The sequence below is a fragment of the Sipha flava genome, unplaced genomic scaffold (genome assembly GCF_003268045.1).
Source record: "Sipha flava isolate LNK unplaced genomic scaffold, YSA_version1 81_pilon_pilon, whole genome shotgun sequence".
Classification (NCBI taxonomy): Eukaryota; Metazoa; Arthropoda; class Insecta; order Hemiptera; family Aphididae; genus Sipha; species Sipha flava.
Genome location: NW_020273623.1, coordinates 1,672,962 through 1,674,786, shown reverse-complemented (window position 1 = coordinate 1,674,786; position 1,825 = coordinate 1,672,962). Strand labels below are relative to the sequence as shown.

The window sequence follows — 1,825 nt, the reverse complement described above, 5'->3', positions numbered from 1 at the left end:
GGATAGTCGTACAATGATACCGTGTGACAACGAAAAAAAGTTAACGCACTAACAATTTGATTGAGTGTAAAAACTAATAAGGTATTATGATTAAACATTGAAAACGTATATTAATTTATGAAAAATAAAATAACCGGCCTTTTATATGGTCGGTTTGATGCAAACCCGGTAGCCGGCCTTGGTATTAAAAAAAACCGGTCGATTGGCAACCTTGCTGGTGAACCGTCAACATATCATTTTTTGAAACATTAATTTATTATTTTAAAAAGTTTTTAAAACGATTTGATGAACAAATATGTTATGTTTTATTTGATTTATCAAACTCAGTTATGATAGTAATAATAAAGTACTTTTTTTTTAACGTTTTAAAACACGAAGTCTCTTAGTCGTCCAGAGCACTCAACGTGGTGGTACAGTTATAGAAATGACCTTCAATGTGGACCAATTCTACTGATGAACACGAGAAAGCGGAGGAACTATAGTTGAGTCTAATGGCATTGATTCTTTAGCGCTGCATCTGATGTACAGTTACAATGATCTAATTGAATGTGCATTTTTGATCCTAAATTGAGTATTTACAATGTACATCATTATTATATTAATTTTCCAGGTTTTCATTAAAAACGTAACATGTAAAATTTATATCTGTAACAAATGGCGTCGTCTATTCAGTATTTATATACGAATGCAACTAATATTATTTATCGACTACTTAGATACAGCAGCTCTGTTTCTGTCTCAATAGGGGAAAAAAAAAGGAACAAATGTTTTGCTGTAAAGCTGTATTATCGTCTGGATAAAAAAAAAACGTACGGAAAAAAAATGTCCTGCATTTCGCACTTGTAACGTTATACCGGAATAAAACATTTTTTGTCCACAGATTCAACAGATCAAATGCTTTACCGGGGTGGTACGCATTTTAACTGATCATATTACACGTCAATGTATTCCAAGGGTTTTATAGTATCGGTGCGAGTTCGTTTCCAGTGCATTACTCGGGACGAAGAACGCACCAACACGTGCCACAATCCAAAGGCTATCGGAATCAAACGATCATCGGGGCCAATGAACTTCCATAGGTCACACAATGCAAATCGCTGCCGCTTTAAGCACCGTGCTGTTGTATATATCTATAGTCTTACGATTGTTCCGTAATGTAATACCGTGTCGGTCATGCGTTTCAAAGACGCGATAGGCCACCGAACTGGCAACAGTTGTAATTAACAGCACAGGTACTTAAGTTTAATAACCATTGCGTTTAACTGTGTTTTGTACGTAGACATTCAGTTTATTATAATGTAATAATATCTTATTATAATGTAATGAAGGAAATCGTCCTAGGACTGTCCTGTTTAATTCACATAACGTTTTCTGTTTTTTAAGTTTTCAACAAATATCGTTCGAAAGCAGTGAAATAATCTGTATATTCATAAATATCATGAAATTCCAAACAATCTCTAATAAAATAAAAACATTGAAAGTTGCTCAATATAAATGTGTGTTTTACTTATGCCTCAAGAAAATTGGCTGTCAATTATTTGTAAAATAAAATTACTTTTTACCGGAGAACCTATACACGTGGAAATATGTATTCTTTTTGATTTCGAAAATCTGATATTATAAATCTACTAAATCTCTAAAGGTTTTAAACAATTTTGAACTATACAAGCGAATATTCAAATCATAACCTGAACAATTATAACACGAGTAAATTAATATTTAAAAATAAAAGTGCACAAGCAACGTATCATATAATTCATTTATTCGGAAGAAAGAAAAAAAAGTAATTTTTTTCAATAATGGGTTAGTAAACTTTCGAGTTATA

At 32.2% G+C, this 1,825-nt stretch overlaps 1 long non-coding RNA gene across 1 annotated transcript; it reads left to right on the top strand.

Annotated features, from left to right (window-relative positions):
• The first annotated feature begins 308 nt into the window (after window positions 1-308).
• LOC112693196 lies at window positions 309-1,270 on the top strand. Its single transcript, XR_003149458.1, has 3 exons — window positions 309-481; window positions 611-809; window positions 881-1,270. It is a non-coding gene; the product is annotated as an uncharacterized LOC112693196 (long non-coding RNA).
• The last annotated feature ends 555 nt before the right edge of the window (window positions 1,271-1,825 follow it).